The sequence below is a fragment of the Ascaphus truei genome, unplaced genomic scaffold (assembly GCF_040206685.1).
Source record: "Ascaphus truei isolate aAscTru1 unplaced genomic scaffold, aAscTru1.hap1 HAP1_SCAFFOLD_1616, whole genome shotgun sequence".
NCBI lineage: Eukaryota > Metazoa > Chordata > Amphibia > Anura > Ascaphidae > Ascaphus > Ascaphus truei.
This window is the reverse complement of record NW_027454507.1, coordinates 43,975-64,804: the sequence shown is the minus strand read 5'-3', so window position 1 is coordinate 64,804 and position 20,830 is coordinate 43,975. Positions and strand designations below refer to the sequence as shown.

The window sequence follows — 20,830 nt, the reverse complement described above, 5'->3', positions numbered from 1 at the left end:
ATACATTTGCTCGCCCCGGGCGAGTGGATTTAACCACCGGGCGAGTATATATTGGCCCAAGCAGCACACGTTTGGTACTAGGTGGCGAGTAGATTTTTTTGTGTGGCGAGTAGATTTTTTGGTGATTTGTCAACCACTGGTTATCATATCCCCTCTTAGACGCCTCTTTTCTAATGTAAATAAATCCAATATAGCTAGCCTCTCCTCATAAGTTAGAATGTCCATCCCCTTTATTAATTTGGTGGCTCTTCTCTGCACTCTCTCTAGTTGCATAATGTCTTTTCTTAGGATTGGTGCCCAAAATTGTACTCCATATTCAAGGTGTGGTCTTACTAATGCTTTGTAAAGGGGCATAATTATGTCTACTTCCCTTCCATCCATTGCCCGTTTGATGCAAGATAAGATCTTGTTTGCCTTTGCAGCTACTGCATGACATTGGGCACTATTGCTAAGCCTGCTGTCTACAAGCACTCCTAAATCCTTCTCCATCAAGGATTCCCCCAATATATCTCCATTTAATTTGTAAGTCGCCTTTTTATTCTTGCATCCCAAATGCATAACCTTACATTTATCTGTATTAAACCTCATTTGCCATTTACCTGCCCACGTTTCCAGTCTCTCCAAGTCCTTCTGAAGAGAAATTTCATCCTGCTCTGATGAGACGGAGGCATTCACCCCAGAAACCTGATCCTGTCATCCCCCATACCATCGCGGGAGACTCAGGCCCCCCTGTTGCCAGCAGGTATGCACCACACTCAGACACGTAGCCAGACCCTAGTACAGAGGAGGGGGGCCCGATCTGCGATTGGCCCAGGGAAGGGGGGCTACATTGGGAATCAATGTTATTTTTCTTCATATTAATGGGTATCCTCAAAGCTAATGATATGCCAAAATGACGTCCATTAGCAAAACTACAATTGTTTCTTCACTTTTTCTGCTTGATGAATAGGGTGACCAGATTTCGAAAATGAAAAACCGGGACACCTTAAAAAATAATTTATTAAACAAATTACATCACGTGACACCCCCCGTTGCCATGACAACAAGACACTCTGATGCCCCTGCAGTGTTAGTGTGTATAGAGGTGGGGGCTTTGCTTGGGCCCTTCAACTCTTACAGCCAGGGCATTATTGGCCAGGAATGCCCAGTTCGGAGGGGATTACTACTTCAAAATGTATTTGATTCGTAACAACATCAAAAAACTCTAATACCAATAACTAACAACCACAGACAATGATAATCTAAACCATCAAATAAAATGTCTACGGCCCTTGTTCAAGCATGTTTGCGGTACTTACCAGGTAAATCAGTGCCTGCAATCCACGACTGTATCCGCCTCTCCGAGCGTCTGAAAGCAATCCAGCGTTCCTGGTGTGTGGCTGAAGAGGTGAGGGACTCCCTCCTCAAACGGAAAAGAAGAGCAAAAAATAGAGTTGGAACATACCTATCATACAGGGATGAGAGAGAGAGACAGAGAATGAGAGAGAGACAGAGAATGAGAGAGAGACAGAGAATGAGAGAGAGACAGAGAATGAGAGAATGAGAGAGAGACACAGAGAATGAGAGAGAGACACAGAGAGAGAGAGACAGAGAATGAGAGAGAGACAGAGAATGAGAGAGAGACAGAGAGAGGGACATAGGGAGAGAGAGACACAGAGTGAGAGAGACAGACACAGAGAGAGAGAGAGAGACAAAAGTAATGTACTGTATAACCATTATACCGTACCCCCTAGTATTCGTGTAATCATTGTCCCACACCCCCTATTACTCACGCTTTGGCAATACTGAAATGTTCTTTTGACATGCCAATCAAGCTGATTTGATTTGAGAGACACAGAGACACACACAGAGACACAGAGAGAAACAGAGACACACAGAGAGAGACAGAGACACAGAGAGAGAGACAGAGACACAGAGAGACACACAGAGAGAGACAGAGACACACAGAGAGAGACAGAGACACAGAGAGACACACAGAGAGAAACAGAGACACAGAGAGAGAGACAGAGACACAGAGAGAGAGAGAGACAGAGACACACAGAGAGAGACAGAGACACACAGAGAGACAGAGACACAGAGAGAGAGAGAGACAGAGACACACAGAGAGAGACAGAGACACACAGAGAGACAGAGACACAGAGAGAGAGAGAGAGAGAGACACGGGCCTATTTAGCAAGCGTCGATAAGGCTGCGTCTATAGTATTTCAGACGGAGGGAAGGCACACACGCTGCAATACACTTGCTGAAGCCTGAGCTTTTTTATGGCTTTGCAGGGTATGCAGCGGGTGCGATTGGGGGCGTGGCAATAAATATTTGGAGGCGTGGCAATAACGTTCCGGCGCGGATGTCACTTCCCTACCTCACATCCCGATCCACCGGCATTTTTTCAGATGCAGCATCTGAAGCACTGTGCAGACAAGAAGAAAAATGCACACAATGCGCACCAGAGATTAAAATATAGTAAATTATTTATTAATAAAACAAGAAATAACCGAGGGGGATCCAACCCCACCTCAGTACTTTCTTCTCGTTGCTATTGCCACACTATACGTCCTGACGCCGGAAGGGAAGTTGGTACGCGACCAAGATGAGACACCGGATTTACAGTGGAACCACAACATACCACAGATTGCTGGAGGACCACACTGCGAGGGGCGCAGCCTATCGAGTTTCCCGGTCATCGTCCAAAGTCTGGAGCTGCGGATTGACCACCGGATTACCACGGAGCCCGAGCCTGTCTCACACAATGCTTTTACCAAACGGATGTTTGTGAGTTTGCTATTTTTATCTTGTCCAGGAAATGAAATTGTTAAACTGAATTTACACATGGAGCGGGCACTTTCTCTTCTTTTTTTTGTTTAGATATCTATCGAGGAGGTGGTTGTTTCCCTGAAGAGAGCTGCCAGGGCTCCAGAGGACGCCCGAATTGGATCCTTTTATGATTGAGTTATAACATAGCTATTAGAGCTAGGTTTCTGGACTTTTATTGTGTTTAGGCATAGTGTTTATTATTATTTTATTACAGCTACTTTTTAGTAATTGCACTGTTATTAATTCTGACCACTAATTCTCACTGCCATTATAATCTCTCTCTAGCCACAACCAAATTGCTATATCAGCTATATTATTTATTGGTTATACCAGGGGAGCACAAACTTTTGCAGCTCGCCCCCCTGCTGGTGCTCGCGTCCCCCCCCCCCTTACCTTGATGCGGCGTCACGTGACCTGCAGCGGCATTTGACGAGGGTGACGTCACATGACCCCGCGGCGTAATTTAACATACTGTGCTATATGTATGCACACACAGCTGTCTCTTACACATACAAATACTGTTTTTCCATCCCTATACACCAATAGGGACCACAAAGTATCCACACACACTTTTAGTTGTGCTACAAACTCTCACATTTCCACACCCACCCACACCATTTATATCCACTCCCATTCCACACACACCTTTTGTAAAGCACTGTATATACTGTGGGCTCTCCATTCATTTTCATTCACACTGATACACATACACACTCTTTCATCACTTGCTTTCAGGAACCTTTTGACACCTCTAGGCATAAAACACATCCACACCGGGGGAAGGACCAGCACAGATAACATTCCAAGAGACACTGTTTTTAAGTATACCTTTTGCTTGCTTCATTCATTGTAACATCGCCGGAAGAAGAGATCAGTGTATCTCGAAAGCTCGCACAAATAAAAGCATTTCGTTAGCCACAGAACGGTATCATCTATTTATTTTTTGATTATTGAAGCTCGGCTAACACGGTACTGATACCTCTATATATATATATTGCGCGCGCACACACACATATAACGTTTTATCCAACTTTTTCATTTATCATTTGTAGAGAAAATGAACAATGTCGCCAGAAGTGCTATTTTTCAAAATGTAACATCTCTACTAATTAGTGTAAAATGATACTTCATATAAAGCAGGTTATGGGACCCAGTATAAAATGACCTTCATGTTTCTTATCACATCCCAGTATATGGATACTTTCTATTATCACAAGCTGCTAACATGTGACAGGGCTCAGAGTCTGAGCCCAGAATGTGACATACAGAACATTCTCATTCTAAATTTCAAAAAATATTGTGTTGATTTCTGACCTGACTGCCGTGGTTACAGCTCAACCACTCTGTTCTACTGTATGTCACCACTTTCTGCCACAACCAGCTGACGGTGGATCTGCAAGGAGTTCAACGCTCATTGGCATCACATCTGTGGCTTGGTTGACGTATCATTTCTCCAGCTTTTTATTGTATTGTTTTTAAATAGATTATATTTATTTAGTTGAATAGATATTTATTTAGTTTAATAGATATTTATTTAGTTTAATAGATTATATTTCTAAGTTTAATGAGTTATATTTCTTAGTTTAATAAGTTATATTTCTTAGTTTAATAAATTATATTTCTTAGTTTAATAAGTTATATTTTTAGTTTAATAAATTATATTTCTTAGTTTAAAAAGTTATATTTCTTAGTTTAATAAGTTATATTTCTTAGTTTAATAAATTATATTTCTTAGTTGAATAAGTTATATTTGTTAGTTAATAGATTATATTTGTTAGCACAGTAGATTATATTTACTAGTATTTAAGTCTCCCCCTCAGTGCCCCATTAGGACCCGTGCGCATATTTCACATCTTTTCGGAGTCGCTTATTTTTTAGACCCTCGGAGCCGAAACCTAAAGGGGTCAGCTAAGAAAGTTCGGATCAAGAGGAGCTGCACAGCTTAAAGACAGAACATTTCCAAGGGAGATGGAGACAATTTGGGTAAGATCTGATTAAAGGACAACCTTTGAGGAAGGAAATGGTGACAGGGGAGTCTAAGAGGGGGGTGAGAGAGCAAGGTGGTGTGTCAGATTGGGGCAGAGCAAGAGGACGCAAAAATGATGGGGATTTGCTGCACACCAAAAAAAAACAATAAGTAGTGATACTTTTACCGGTGTCCCTTAGTCTCAGGGAAGACCGTCATTTCGTCAAATGGATACAATATGATTGATGGGAAAGGGCACACGGATTTGAATAAAAAAAGATAATTTATTGTGCCACAGACTACAATGTTTCGGCTGCTGGCCTTTCTTTGCTGGATTTAGTGGGTTTAGCCACTTTACCTGAGAAAGACCAGCAGGCCGAAATGTTGTTGTCTATGGCAGTGCAAGAGAAAACAGGTTGGGGGGGGTGGGTTCTCGCAAAGTCGCCGACCCATGGGTGAGTGTCTCCGGTGGAAACTAGTCCTGGACCCCGGGAAAGCTGTCTGTGGCTCATACAAGCTGAGTAACATGTAGAAAGGACACATGTATGTTCAGAATGAGTTAGCATGGTATTTTGAGAGGCACCATAGCAGGTCAGTGCAAGTCAGTGCAGAGCACTGCAAGGTCAGTCAATATGAGGAAGGGTCCGATGGAGGAGTTGGAGGGTCCCAGAATATCTCTTAAAGCAGGGGTGCGCAAATCGAGGGGCACGACATTTTCTTGGGAGGAGGGGCTCGGCGCTTACAGAGGCCCCTCGCTCTTCCCCACAGCATTTAAATTAAATGCCGGAGATCGCGCGCAAGGCCTCTGTAAGTTCCCTTTCCTTGTCTCCGGCGGCTTCTGGCGACAGCAACGTGGCGTCACATGATGTGGCATTGCCATAGCAACGTGATATCACATGACGTCGTTACATCAGAACGTCGGAGACAAGGTGGGGAAGGTGGAGGGGGGAGCAGGGGGAAAAGGTTGTGCAACCCTGTCTTAAAGCATTGCCTTGCATACAGATCAGAGGCCAAGAATGGATATGGATATCCGATGTGAAGCCGGAAATAAGACAGAAAAGACCGTTTCGGGGGAAGAAGGTGAGTGATGAAATAGCCGTCACTGTGTAACTCTTCCAATTACCTGCAACTTCATGCAGAGAAATAGCAACGCTTGTTTTTAACATGCTAAGCGCCTAATGGGGAATTCAACTGCTGAGAGGTTAAGGGAGTTACTAACCCAAACTCAGCGACGTTTCTGTGTCTCTGTGATAACTCCCCCAGGACATGCCTGAAAACCATAGGTAACTCAATGTATTTTTGATAAATAGAAACATGACCTTCTGGGGAGGGGTATATAATGGGTACTGGGCCTGGTGAGGTGGGTATAACGGGTACTGGGCCTGGTGAGGTGGGTATAACGAGTACTGGGCCTTGGGGAGGGGCGTATAACAGGGTACTGGGCCTTGGGAGGGTTGTATAACTGGGTACTGGGCCTGGGGAGGTGGGTATAACGGGTATTTGCCCTGTGGAGGGCGGTATAACGTGGTATTGGGGATGGGGTATAAGTGGCACAGGAGCTCTTGCGATACAGAGTATCACTGTCCCTGGTTACAAACACTTCATGTCTCCTGCAGATCAGGACATGCACGAAGGTGGTGCCCTTTGTGCCACCAGACGACGAGGCGGGCTACGAGGCGGACGACGAGGCATACGACAAAGCGGGCGTCAAGTGGAACAATGAGGTGGGCTACAAGGCGGCCGATGACGCAGACGTGGTGTACGATGACCAAGGAGCATACGACAGGTGTGGCCGGATCTGCTGCTTCATCTTTTTTAGGCGGAGGAGAAGACCCCGGGAGCAGGTAGGAGAATACGAGAGGTGCGGACAGATCTGCTGCTTCACCTTTTTTAGGCGGAGAAGTAGCCAGGAGCAGGTAGCAGAGGAGCCAGGGCGTAGATACAGGGGTATTCTAGGGGCCCTGAGAAGTTGGTTTGACCGCAGGAGAGGCAGATAAGATCAGGAAGGCTGCGGGAGGGGCAGGTACTAGAGGGAGATAGGGATATTGGGCGTGAGAGGGTGAGAGAGAACAAGGAGCAGGGCCGGAGCACGGGTTTCATGCGCCCGAGGCGAAACTTAAAATTTGTGCCCCAGTTGTATAAAAAATAATAAGATAAATAAAATAATAAAATAAACAGTGGCGTAGCTATCGGGGCTGCAGGGGGTGCGACCGCACCCCAGCGCGACGCAAAATAAAAATAAAAGGGCGCCAAAATACTGGATAAAAAAAAAGAATAATAATTTTAAAAAAAAGATAAATAAATAAAATAATAAGAGGAAAAAATAATAATGATTATTAATGCGCCCCTAGGACCTCTGCGCGCTAGGCGACCGCCTAATGGCCGGCCGGCCCTGCGAGGTATGTGGGAGGAAAAGGGGTGAATGGGATAGATATGCAGGGGGATGGGGGAGCAGGTGAGTTATACACAGGGGCACAAGGGCCCCATCACCCGCATCTCTATATACTGAGTGTGCCCCTGTGTATAACAACGCTGATCTGTGCTGCTCCATCTGATCTCACTGCGCAGTGATCCAGGGACCATCCGATCGCCAATTAATGGGGTCAGGAAGGAATTTTTTCCCCCCATTGCACAGCAGGGGTTATGTTTCGCCTTCCTCTGGATCACAGCAACAAACTGCCCTTTGTGCATGAATTATCAGTGAGATCTTTATACACCCTGCATTGGTCTTCACCCCTTTGCTGCCGGAGGGGCCTGCAATGCATTGCTCTGCGTGTTACTATATCGCTCCGCAATGTGCTGCAGGCCCCTACCAGCAAAGAGATTCATTATTTCAATAAAAAACTCTCTTTAATCAAACCTATGTGTAGTGTCTTTTCTATCCGTTGTATCTATTGCTAACAGCTCAGTGATTCTTCCCCAGGACGCTGCACTAGTGTCACGCTGCCAAGCCCGGGTGTGAGGGAGATTTATAGGGTCAAATATACACTTCTGCCAAAACACAAGTGCAAACAGGAAGCCCCTCTGATCTCATATCTTTTATTACACAAAACGGTATCTAAAAAGGTAAAAAGAACATACATGGGATTCTGCTACAAATATCTCTCTAATTACAAACCAATTAGCAAATCATTCAGATTAGAGTCGAGCGAAAAGAAATTGTTAAGTATCTCATGTACAGTATATGCAGTGCAGGCTGTTCTGCAGCATTACATGCAGGGGACAACGTTTAGGGGATATAAGTAATGCTGATCTCAGAGCTGACCGGCTGACCTGCTCTACCGGCTGACCTGCTCTACTGGCTGAACGGCTGACCTGCTCTACCGGCTGAACGGCTGACCTGCTCTACTGGCTGACTGGCTGACCGGCTGACCTGCTCTACCGGCTGACCGGCTTCTATTCTTTCAGCTAAATGACCTGAATTGTGGCCCCTGTATCTCCCAATTAAACGTTTTATTGGCATATTCTTGTTTGACTCGTTCTATACAGACATTTTCTATATATTCATTGTGGGATTTGATAACATCTGTAAGATCTCTCAGAATATCACATTCTGTACGTTTGTGTTGAAGATTTTTCCATTCTCAATTTACTTAATATTAGTTTTTGGCTTCAATTATTTATATCGAACCGAAAATACCTTTATACAGAATGCTGTTCCCCTTAGCCCACAAATGCTGCTTCATTAAAGCCCACGGGTGGCACTTTATGCATTCTCAAACTTTTAGGCAACATCCCTAATTTCCAAAAGTGGGATTAAATCTGTGCATATTTAAATGGTTAATTTTGTTACTCAGACTCCTAAATCCCTCCCCAAATATATCCGTTTCACATAAAAGTGTGTGCGCTTCTCCTTCCGCCTAACTGGCATGTCATCCTTACGGGCGCCACTCCGTGTAACTCCACGCTGCCCTCCAGTGGCAAAAGAAATAAGATACATTTACTATACTCGTCTGGCAGCTGCTCCCGTATAAGGTGGGTAACTCTGTATTAGGGGTCTTGGTAGAGTATATTTTATACTTATATCGGATAGATGAGGAATTAATATTCCTAACGGGTTATTGTGAGAGGCCTTAGATCTTATCCTATATGCACGCAGCCCTCGCCTCTCAGACCTTGAACACATATTCAATCTGATTTATTGAGACTTGAAACTGGATTTCTTAAAACAAACTGATTTTAAACACTGACAAGACTGTAACAATGGTATTTGGGACCAGAGCTAAATTGCTAAAGCTGCCAATGACAGAGCTTCAGATAAAAACCAACTCTAATACCATCCTAGCCCCTGTTACTGGTTTGAAATATCTGGGCATATAGTTCAACTCCCATTTAACATTTGGGTTGCACATTGATACCCTGACATCCAAATCCTATGCCAAACTAGGTGTACTTTACAGGAACAAATCCTCCCTAAGGCCCTCATGCAGTAATCGCCTACAGCGATTCAGTAAGCCCAGAGAAGCTGGCGATTAGAGCAAAAATAACCGGGTTTTTTTGCCGGAAAATAAATAAATAAATAAATAAATAAAATCGGCAGACGCGCGGTGATAAGCCACTTTTCGGCACTGATCGCCAGTTTTTCAAACACGCTCAATTCTATAAGCCCTGATCAGCTTATTGCGGCTGATCGCCACTTTAAAATTGCTGTTTCTTCTCCAAATTGTCCAGCCACAAAAGTTGGCAAGAAGGTGGGGTGAAGCTGCGATGAAAATAAAATGCATGTGTCCCAGAGCTGATATCCATTAATATCAGCACCAGAGACCCCCGTCATGAATCCGATGCATAAAAAATGCATTTACAGGCAACTTCATTACCGCCAAGGCAATGAAGGGGTTATATACCCGAGCCAGGCTTATTGCGGGTAGCGGGGGTGGGTGAAGGTGGTATTTGGCCCTGGGTGGGTGTTTAGGCCTTGCCAGGGGGTTGCGGGATGACTTAACCTCTTCTTTAACTTAGCGGTTAATACCGCTAAGGTAATGAAGGGGTTAACCCCTCCCGCTACCCCCCCACCCGGTAGGCCTAAACACCCATCCTTGGGGCCAATACCCCGTTCACCCACCCCCGCTACCCACAATAAACAAAAATACACATAACAGCCCCACTGGCCACCTCCTAGGTCCCTAATAAACCATTACAATATTCATAAAACCATTATTTTGTTTACACCCAGGATTATTACATGGGATTAGGGCTATGTTATTCAGTGAGGGGTTGTATGTTTGTATTCGTAGGGACAGGCAAGGCCGGAGCCAGATGGGGTTCTCCTGCCTCTGTCCTCCCTGTCTCCTGACCCTTCCTGTAGCCGGACAAAGAAGAAGAAGCAGGCACACGGTCTTACTCAAAGGAGGTTTAATATGCCATAAAGTCCAACGTTTCGGCAGTCAAGGTGAAGGCTACAAACACAAGAAACAGTCACAATATATACCACCCCCCTGATACTCACCCCTCCCCGCTCTGCCACATAACCAGGATGTTGACCCCCACCTGATGACGTCAGAGCTACCATATAGCGCCCCCTAGTGACGTCAGACGTCTAGGTCTAAATCCCTGGCAATACAGCATAGAGCTGTCTTGGAGGACTGCAGCCACAGCCACACCTCTCCCCAGACTGAAGACTCCCCCATGATGACGTCAGCGTGACCCGGCAGTCAGGGGGGGTAAGGGGGGACGGGCGTGCACCAATCAAGACTGTACTCACAGGGCTGGACAAAGATGTATCCGTCGCCATGGGATCAGTGTCAGAGCAGGGAGGAGTGAGACACTCCTATAAATCCCCCTGAAAGTGTAAATAAACCACACACCAAAATATTAATAAAGCATATGTGCACAAAACTAATACAGCAATATACTATTAAAACATGTGACTGTATACTGCTGATGACATCAGTATAATCCTGCAAAGTTACAGTGAAATTCCACATAAGAATATGCAGTACGTCAGTATTTAGAATATACTAGTGTGTATACCTAGGTCAGAAATGGGTACACACAACCAGGGGGGGGGGGAAGGGGAAGGGAGGATGGGGAGGGAGGGAGGGGAAGGAGGAGGGAGGGGAAAAAAAGAAGGGAAAAAAACCACACAAAAAGGATAATCTTCCCAATTGGTAAGTGCAGAGTCCATGGATGGTGCAAGATCAAATATGTCTGTAGAAAGACAAAAAATTACCTTCTATGAAGGAAGCATTTTAAATTCTGTTGCTCATTAAGACCCATACCGTTGCTGGTATTTAAAGCATGTATCCAGAATGCTTCACGTCTCAATAAGAAAGTCTCCCTATCTGGAGTGCCTTGTCTAGGTGCTACTGTCTCAATACCATGATGCGTAAAGAGGCAACATTATGATTGTGTTCCACACAGTATTGCACAAGAATAGAGGGATCCGTACCTTTTCGAATTACACTTTTATGTTCAATGAACCTTGTTTTTAACATTCTTATGGTCTTACCCACATAAAGAAGACCACATGGACACTTTATTACGTACACTACATATTCAGATCTACATGTGATTCTATTTTTGATTTTTATGATCCTCCCGCTTTGGGGGTGACTGAATTGACTACCGGTAGTCAGACTGTTACAGACCGAGCAGCTCATGCATCTAAAGTTACCCGGTCTGCCACCCTCCAGAAAATGAGGAGTTCTGTAGTTACCCTCATTATCTGCATGTATCAGGCTATCCGCCAGATTTCTCCCTCTTTTGAATGCCACCATTGGTGGTACACAGCAACTTTCAGATAATATATCATCATTTTGCAGAATATGCCAGTGTTTAAGAATGGTAGATTTAATAAAACCACCAGCTTGACTGTATATAGTGGTAAATACAAGCCCGTCCGCCTTCTTATTTTTGGTAGCACTTACCTCTTTATCCAGTGCCCGGTCTAACACAGCAGGAGGATATACGCAGGAAGATATCCCCTAGCCAGGAATCTACCACGTAGTTCTCCAATAGCTGGTTCAATATGATCCTTCCTGCTCGTGATTTTGCAGACCTGGACTTTCTGTGAAAAAGGTAATGCATCAATAATAGAAGGTGGACGATGGCTATCTGCCCTTAAAATTGCATTTCTGTTTCTAAAAAGATCAGTATGTAACTCCCCATTAGTCTGTGTAATGAGGACATCTAAAAAAGAGAGTTGCTGTGTACTCCATGTATTAGTGAGGAGGACCGGTGAATGGAGACCATTAAGATACTCAAAAAAAGATAACAGCTGATCCTCCGTACCTGTCCATATGAAAAACATCATCAATATATCTGTAATAGCTTTTAATATGCACTAAAAAGTCTGATTGTAGATGTACTGCTCTTCGAAATGTGTCATGTATATGTTGGCGTAAGCAGGGGCCATATTACTGCCCATTGCTGTCCCCTTAATCTGCAGGAAGAAATCACTCTCAAATCTAAAATAATTTTTATAGAGAATGAAATGTAAAATGAGCATAATGTATTCAATTGGAACAGTATCACTATAATGGCGAATGAGGGTGGCCTTGATTATCTCAAGACCTTCAACATGGGGGATTATTGTATAAAGGCTAGACACATCTAAACTAACCAGAATATGATTAGTCCCATCACCAGGTGAGTTTTTTAATTTGTCAAAGAAATCAAACGTGTCTTTGATGTATGAGTTGCTGTCTGTTCTATAGGTTGTAGAAATGTGTCTACAAATTTTGCAAGGGGTTGATTTAATGAATTAATAGCAGCTATAATAGGCCGCCCCAGGGGATTGTTTAAATTCTTGTGTATTTTGGGCAAGGTATAGAAAATAGGGCATTTAGGATGCAACATAGTTAGAAACTCAGATTCAGGCTCTGTTATCCACCGGTTATTAACCCCCATTTGGATAATTTCCTTAATTTCTCTCGCATAGTTAAAGGTAGGGTCCCTATCCAATTTAATGTAGCAGTTAATGTCACTCAGTTGTCTGATGGTTTCAGCCTTATAATCTGAGTAATTCTGCACTACTAGGGCACCCCCCTTGTCCGCACGCTTAATAATAATCTCATTATTATTAGTCAACATTTTTAATGCTTCCTTTTCCTGAACAGACATATTGTATGTAGCCCTATGTTTGTTTTTTTTGTACCTTGCAATGTCCCCCTTAACCAGTCCTATATATGTGCTGACTGATTTGATTTTTAAATGGCGGGACAAAAGTGGATTTGAGCTTGCACATTTTGGTACCTTGATAAGAAGCCGAATTATCTGTCCCTTGCTGGTTAGTGGCCAAATTAACTGTCCCTTGTTGTTCATAGGAGGATTACCTGTCCCTGGTTGGATATTGGAATGCACCGATTCTGTAGACCTGTTAGAAAAAAATGATTTAAGGTTTAATACACGTTCGAATTTAAATAGGTCAACCTCCAAATCAAAATCATTAAACAATGTAAAGCGGGTAATCAGGCGGTGCACAGCTGCCGTCAGGATATGAAACAGGGAGTCCACACGCTATTTATCTAAAAGTCCATGTTTAATGAGTGCATGACAGCACAGAACAAAACTGCTACAAGGTACTTCTTGACGCGTTTTGTCTCGTTCGAGACTTTGTCAAAGACCTGCTTTACTGGCTGACCAGCTGACCTGCTCTACTAGCTGACCGGCTGATCTGATCGACCGGCTGACCTGCTCTACTGGCTGACAGGCTGACCTGCTCTACTGGCTGACTGACTGACCTGCTCTACTGGCTGACCGACTGACCTGCTCTACCAGCTGACTGGCTTCCCTTCTTTCAGCTAAATTACCTGAATTGTGGCCCCTGTATCTCCCAATTAAAGCTGCAGTTCAGTCAATATCCTGCATGTGTGTTTTTTTTTAATAAATCAGTTCTGTATTAAGAAAAAATACTTTTAGCATTTTCTGTTTTTAAAAAAACAACTTTGAAAGACCAATTTTCTTGTATTCTAACATTTTAACAGCCATTTGCTAAGGCACTGCCCCTTCATGTCCTGTCACAAGCCCTGGCACACCCCTTTGTCAGCCCTGCCCTCCCTCTAGCAAATGTCAATGCAGGAGTGCTCATGAATATTCATGAGCTTCCACTGAGTGACAGAAGCAGAAGAAAAACAGATCCCTTCACTAATTATGTCACCAAATTTCGCCTATCAATACATGAAGAACGAATTGACCTGCAGCTATACAGTTCTTTAGGTAATTAGAGATTGCCCACATGAAACTATTGAAGTAAAAAAATAAATTTAAAAAAAAGACTGAACTGCAGCTTTAAACGTTTTATTGGCGTATTCTTGTTTGACTCGTTCTATACAGACATTTTCTATATATTCATTGTGGGATTTGATAACATCTGTAAGATCTCTCAGAATATCACATTCTGTACGTTTGTGCTGAAGTTTTTTCCATTCTCAATTTACTTAATATTAGTTTTTGGCTTCAATTATTTATATCGAGTCCAAAATACCTTTATACAGAATGCTGTTCCCTTTAGCCCACAAATGCTGCTTCATTAAAGCCCACGGGTGGCACTTTATGCATTCTCAAACTTTTAGGCAACATCCCTAATTTCCAAAAGTGGGCTAAAATCTGTGCATATTTAAATGGTTCATTTTTCCATTTTTCCATTGTGACAAAATATAAATTTTCTCACTCAGACTCCTAAATCCCTCCCCAAATCTATCCGTTTCACATAAAAGTGTGTGCGCTTCTCCTTTCGCCTAACTGGCACGTCGTCCTTACGGGCGCCACTCCGTGTAACTCCACGCTGCCCTCCAGTGGCAAAAGAAATAAGATACATTTACTGTACTCGTCTGGCAGCTGCTCCCGTATAAAATGGGTAACTCTGTATTAGGGGTCTTGGTTAGAGTATATTTTATACTTATGTCGGATAGGTGAGGAATTAATATTCCTAACGGGTTATTGTGAGAGGCCTTAGATCTTATCCTATATGCACGCAGCCCTCGCCTCTCTGACCTTGAACACGTACTTCAATCTGATTTTTTGAGACTTGAAACTGGATTTCCCAAAACAAACTGATTTTAAACACTGACAAGACTGTAACAATGGTATTTGGGACCAGAGCTAAATTGCTAAAGCTGCCAATGACAGAGCTTCAGATAAAAACCAGCTCTAAAACCATCCTAGCCCCTGTTACTTGTTTGAAATATCTGGGCATTCAACTCCCATTTAACATTTGGGTTGCACATTGATACCCTGACATCCAAATCCTATGCCAAACTAGGTGTACTTTAAAGGAACAAATCCTCCCTAAGGCCCTCATGCAGTAAGCAGCGATAAGCCACTTATCACCAGCTTATCGCCAAAAAAGCCACACTGATACACACACACACACACACACACACACACACACACACACACACAGATACAGACACACTGATACACACACACACCCACTGATACACACACACACACACACACACACACACCCACTAATACACACACACTGATTCACACACAAATACACACACACACACACACACACATTGATACACATACACACACACACACACTGATACACATACACACACACAGATACACACACACTGATACACACACACACAGATACAGACACACACAGATACAGACACACACAGATACAGACACACACACACACACACACACACACATTGATACACATACACACACACACACACACACTGATACACATACACACACACAGATACACACACACTGATACACACACACACAGATACAGACACACACACATACAGACACACTGATACACACACACACCCACTGATACACACACACACACATACACACACACACACACACACACACTGATACACACACCCACCCACCCACTAATACACACACACACACACACACACTGATTCACACACACACCGATTCACACACACACACACACCCACTGATACACACACACACACACTGATACACACACACACTGAAACACACACACACACTTATACACACACACACACACTGATACACACACACACACACACACACAGAGATACACCCCGCCTCCCCCGGCACCGCCTGCGACCGCGCAGCAACCACTGCCCGCCCCCGAGCCCATCTCCCACACCAAGGGGACGGGGGGAAGTGAGCGCCGTGGGGCAATGCTGTGAGCGACGGGGGACAAAGCTGTGAGCGCCGGGGGGCAAAGGTGGGAGCGCCGGGGGGGCAAAGCTGTGAGCGCCGGGGGGACAAAGCTGTGAGCGCCGGGGGGGGCAAAGGTGGGAGCGCCGGGGGGGCAAAGCTGTGAGCGCCGGGGGGGGCAAAGGTGGGAGCGCCGGGGGGCAAAGTTGGGAGTGCCGATGGGGCAAAGGTGGGAGCGCCGGGGGGGCAAAGGTGGGAGCGCCGGGGGGACAAAGCTGTGAGCGCCGGGGGGGGCAAAGGTGGGAGCGCCGGGGGGGCAAAGCTGTGAGCGCCGGGGGGGGGCAAAGGTGGGAGCGCCGGGGGGCAAAGGTGGGAGTGCCGATGGGGCAAAGGTGGGAGCGCCGGGGGGCAAAGGTGGGAGTGCCGATGGGGCAATGGTGGGAGTGCCGGGGGGGCAATGGTGGGAGCGCCGGGAGGGCAATGGTGGGAGCGCCGGGGGGGCAAAGGTACAAGGTGGTACAAAGGTAGGCGTACCCCCGCTACCACCTCCTATTACACCCCCTGGCTGGGACCCGGGATAGAAAGGGGACACTCACCGCGAACAGAGGAGCCGGGAGCGGGAAGACACGTGTGCTCTGCACAAAGCGGAAGTCCCGCCCCCGGCTTCCTCTGACCTGCCTGCAACCAATCCCCTGCGGGCCAGCCGGCATTGTAAGTCCCGCCCCCGGCAATATCATTCATCCAATCCCATGCGGGCCGGCCGGCATTCTAAGTCCCGCCCCCGGCATTCTCCTTCTTTCAGTCTCCCCGGCAGCATTCACACACACACATAGAAAATACTTACTGGACGCCGCATTCTCCTCACCGCCGCTGCCCCGCAATACCGGGACCAGGGACAAAAACCGGGACATAACCGGGACGGAGCTAAAATCGGGACAAGGCAGAAAAAAACGGGACTGTCCCGGCAAAACCGGGACGAATGGTCACCCTACTTACAGACTATTCACTTGAGTGGACCATAAAGTGTCTTATAGAGGGAACTCTAAGGTGTCTTAAGATGCATTAAGATATATTATGTATGTAAATATTTATTTATATAGCGCTTTATAAGAGAGGCAATACAGTACAGAGAATTATAGTACAATAAGTGCAACAAACAAAATCAGACAATAGGAAAGGAAATCCCTGGCCTGCAGAGCTTACAGTCTTAATGCTAGATCCATGGAACTCTGTTGTGTTTACGCTAATAACGGGACATTCCTGAAATTGGTACCTGACCCTGTGCAGTCGGCAGAGACACAGGGGCAGTGCCTGCCAATATCATAAAGAGCAGTGCACTTCCTATTTAGTAGAAGTGTGTGTCAGAGTTAAGAGTTCAGTCCAGAGTTAGAGTCTGCTGAGTCTGTCACCTGGCTGGCCCAGGGTGACAGAGAGAGCCTATATCAATTGGCCGTTGGAGAAGGGGAGCCATCAGCCTCTGAGTAGAGCTGATGCAACCTTAGTTAGGGAGGTGGACCAATTCCTCTCACCCTGTTTAGGGGGCGAGGGAAGAGCTAGCCCCACCCTGGGTGACCTTGACCTGGGGTGGTGGCAGGGACACAGAGACCATCCTGAGGGAGAGCAGTCCTGTGTGGAGGAAGACACCCTGTACCTGATTGACAGTCTTGTTGCTGCTATTCTGCTGCTGTGAATAAAGAGCTGCGGCTGCTTTTAAAGATATACAGTGTGAGACTGGAATCTCTCATCCCCGAGGGGGGGGGGGGGGACTCTCTGGAAGGATTCCACCCGTATTCCTGGGGCTCAGAGATGGAGGCGCTGCACCATTACATACATAGTTACATAGTAGATGAGGTTGAAAAAAGACGTACGTCCATCAAGTTCAACCTATGCTAAATTCAGACAACAGATACTTTATTCTATATCTATACTTACTTATTGATCCAGAGGAAGGCAAACAAAAAACCCCATTAAGGGGAAAAATTAATTCCTTCCTGACTCCAAGAATTGGCAATCGGATTAATCCCTGGATCAACATCCTTCCCATATATACTTATTTGGTATATCCCTGTATACCTTTCCCATCTAAAAAGATGTCCAACCTTTTTTTGAACAAATCTATTGTATCTGCCATCACAGTCTCCATGGGTAATGAATTCCACATTTTAACTGCCCTTACTGTAAAGAACCCTTTCCTTTGTTTTTGGTGAAATTTCCTTTCCTCCAACCTTAAGGGATGGCCCCGAGTCCTTTGTACTGCCCGTGGGATGAATAGTTCTTTTGAAAGCTCCTTGTATTGTCCCTGAATATATTTGTATATTGTTATCATCAGTGTTCGACAAACCTATACATTTGCTCGCCCCGGGCGAGTGGATTTAACCACCGGGCGAGTATATATTGGCCCAAGCAGCACACGTTTGGTACTAGGTGGCGAGTAGATTTTTTTGTGTGGCGAGTAGATTTTTTGGTGATTTGTCAACCACTGGTTATCATATCCCCTCTTAGACGCCTCTTTTCTAATGTAAATAAATCCAATATAGCTAGCCTCTCCTCATAAGTTAGAATGTCCATCCCCTTTATTAATTTGGTGGCTCTTCTCTGCACTCTCTCTAGTTCCATAATGTCTTTTCTTAGGATTGGTGCCCAAAATTGTACTCCATATTCAAGGTGTGGTCTTACTAATGCTTTGTAAAGGGGCATAATTATGTCTACTTCCCTTCCATCCATTGCCCGTTTGATGCAAGATAAGATCTTGTTTGCCTTTGCAGCTACTGCATGACATTGGGCACTATTGCTAAGCCTGCTGTCTACAAGCACTCCTAAATCCTTCTCCATCAAGGATTCCCCCAGTATATCTCCATTTAATTTGTAAGTCGCCTTTTTATTCTTGCATCCCAAATGCATAACCTTACATTTATCTGTATTAAACCTCATTTGCCATTTACCTGCCCACGTTTCCAGTCTCTCCAAGTCCTTCTGAAGAGAAATTTCATCCTGCTCTGATGAGACGGAGGCATTCACCCCAGAAACCTGATCCTGTCATCCCCCATACCATCGCGGGAGACTCAGGCCCCCCTGTTGCCAGCAGGTATGCACCACACTCAGACACGTAGCCAGACCCTAGTACAGAGGAGGGGGGCCCGATCTGCGATTGGCCCAGGGAAGGGGGGCTACATTGGGAATCAATGTTATTTTTCTTCATATTAATGGGTATCCTCAAAGCTAATGATATGCCAAAATGACGTCCATTAGCAAAACTACAATTGTTTCTTCACTTTTTCTGCTTGATGAATAGGGTGACCAGATTTCGAAAATGAAAAACCGGGACACCTTAAAAAATAATTTATTAAACAAATTACATCATGTGACACCCCCCGTTGCCATGACAACAAGACACTCTGATGCCCCTGCAGTGTTAGTGTGTATAGAGGTGGGGGCTTTGCTTGGGCCCTTCAACTCTTACAGCCAGGGCATTATTGGCCAGGAATGCCCAGTTCGGAGGGGATTACTACTTCAAAATGTATTTGATTCGTAACAACATCAAAAAACTCTAATACCAATAACTAACAACCACAGACAATGATAATCTAAACCATCAAATAAAATGTCTACGGCCCTTGTTCAAGCATGTTTGCGGTACTTACCAGGTAAATCAGTGCCTGCAATCCACGACTGTATCCGCCTCTCCGAGCGTCTGAAAGCAATCCAGCAATCCTGGTGTGTGGCTGAAGAGGTGAGGGACTCCCTCCTCAAACGGAAAAGAAGAGCAAAAAATAGAGTTGGAACATGCCTATCATACAGGGATGAGAGAGAGAGACAGAGAATGAGAGAGAGACAGAGAATGAGAGAGAGACAGAGAATGAGAGAGACAGAGAATGAGAGAGAGACAGAGAATGAGAGAGAGACAGAGAATGAGAGAGAGACAGAGAATGAGAGAGAGACAGAGAATGAGAGAGACAGAGAATGAGAGAGAGACAGAGAATGAGAGAGAGACAGAGAATGAGAGAGAGACAGAGAATGAGAGAGAGACAGAGAATGAGAGAGAGACAGAGAATGAGAGAGAGACACAGAGAATGAGAGAGAGACACAGAGAGAGAGAGACAGAGAATGAGAGAGAGACAGAGAGAGGGACATAGGGAGAGAGAGACACAGAGAGAGAGAGACAGACACAGAGAGAGAGACAAAAGTAATGTACTGTATAACCATTATACCGTACCCCCTAGTATTCGTGTAATCATTGTCCCACACCCCCTATTACTCACGCTTTGGCAATACTGAAATGTTCTTTTGACATGCCAATCAAGCTGATTTGATTCGAGAGACACAGAGACACACACAGAGACACAGAGAGAGACAGAGACACACACAGAGACACAGAGAGAAACAGAGACACACAGAGAAAGACAGAGACACAGAGAGAGAGACAGAGACACAGAGAGAGACAGAGACACACAGAGAGAGACAGAGACACAGAGAGACACACAGAGAGAGACAAAGACACACAGAGAGAAACAGAGACACAGAGAGAGAGACAGAGACACACAGAGAGACAGAGACACAGAGAGAGAGAGAGAGAGAGACACGGGCCTATTTAGTAAGCGTCGATAAGGCTGCGTCTATAGTATTTCAGACGGAGGGAAGGCACACACGCTGCAATACACTTGCTGAAGCCTGAGCTTTTTTATGGCTTTGCAGGGTATGCAGCGGGTGCGATTGGGGGCGTGGCAATAAATTTTTGGAGGCGTGGCAATAACGTTCCGGCGCGGACGTCACTTCCCTACCTCACATCCCGATCCACCGGCATTTTTTCAGATGCAGCATCTGAAGCACTGTGCAGACAAGAAGAAAAATGCACACAATGCGCACCAGAGATTAAAATATAGTAAATTATTTATTAATAAAACAAGAAATAACCGAGGGGGATCCAACCCCACCTCAGTACTTTCTTCTCGTTGCTATTGCCACACTATACGTCCTGACGCCGGAAGG

General features: G+C 45.1%; 1 long non-coding RNA gene across 3 annotated transcripts; it reads right to left on the bottom strand.

Annotated features, from left to right (window-relative positions):
* Positions 1-1,052: 1,052 nt before the first annotated feature.
* LOC142476615 (uncharacterized) lies at positions 1,053-19,590 on the bottom strand. Of its 3 annotated transcripts, XR_012791848.1 has the most exons (6): positions 19,486-19,590; positions 12,971-13,091; positions 11,644-11,783; positions 10,479-10,924; positions 2,360-2,407; positions 1,053-1,402 (listed from the first exon to the last, which is right to left on the bottom strand). It is a non-coding gene; the product is annotated as an uncharacterized LOC142476615 (long non-coding RNA). The 3 variants fall into 3 exon arrangements; XR_012791847.1 differs by lacking the exons at positions 1,053-1,402; positions 2,360-2,407 and having other exon boundaries at positions 10,153-10,924; XR_012791849.1 differs by lacking the exons at positions 1,053-1,402; positions 2,360-2,407 and having other exon boundaries at positions 10,153-10,556.
* Between the last annotated feature and the right edge of the window lie 1,240 nt (positions 19,591-20,830).